General features: G+C 41.1%; 1 non-coding gene across 1 annotated transcript; it reads left to right on the forward strand.

Annotated features, from left to right (window-relative positions):
• Positions 1 to 288: 288 nt before the first annotated feature.
• LOC122817403 lies at positions 289 to 452 on the forward strand. Its single transcript, XR_006367239.1, has one exon. It is a non-coding gene; the product is annotated as a U1 spliceosomal RNA (small nuclear RNA).
• Positions 453 to 817: the final 365 nt, after the last annotated feature.

Below are 817 nucleotides of genomic sequence, written 5' to 3' on the forward strand. Positions count from 1 at the left end.
TTAAAATAACAAAGGAGTTCAGCCACGTCACTATTCAAAATACTAGGTCTGAAAGGCTGACGTAGACATATGCAAATTATGAACATGTGAAAGGAGAACTCGTTAGAAAACATCATCGGTTCCTGTTTTTTTTTTTTTTTTCTTAAAATGTTGTTACATTTTAAGTCACTTTAAATTGTAAATTGATTGTTTATTCAGTATTTTAGAGGAACAGTAGAGAAGTACTAGTAACTACCACCTTAAAGAGCACTCGAAACAAAGAGCTGATGCTGTTTGCGTATTTAACTCATACTTACCTGGCAGGGGAGATACCACGATCAAGAAGGTGGTTTTCCCAGGGTGAGGCTCACTCATTGCACATCGAGTGGGTTGACCCCTGTGATGTCCTCAAATGCAGGATAGTCAACTGCATAATTTATGGTAGTGGGGGACTGCGTTCGCGCTGTCCCCTGACAAAAGTTGTAATAAAGAATTTATGCTAAAAAATTCATAGGTTCATACTAAGCTATCTGCCTAAGGGCATTTATAAGCCTAGCCCATAGTTATGTGGCTTTTGCCACCCCTTTAGCTTGAACAAAAACTATGCCTATCATTTTTCTGTGCCTCTGTCAAGCAGTGACACTGAAGTAATCCCTGGGGTATATTTGCGATCTCCCATCCATTGGTCAAGATTCCTCTTGAACAAGGCCAGTGAGGTGCTCTGCCTCACATGTACCGGGATTTTGTTCCACAGCATAGGGAGTCTCTGGGTAATGAATCTGTCCCTCCAGCACGTTCTATTTATAACCGTGTCAAGGTTTAAGTCTCCCGCCCTTGT

The sequence above is a fragment of the Protopterus annectens genome, chromosome 12.part0 (genome assembly GCF_019279795.1).
Source record: "Protopterus annectens isolate FY-2018-M chromosome 12.part0, PAN1.0, whole genome shotgun sequence".
In the NCBI taxonomy this organism is placed as follows: Eukaryota; Metazoa; Chordata; order Ceratodontiformes; family Protopteridae; genus Protopterus; species Protopterus annectens.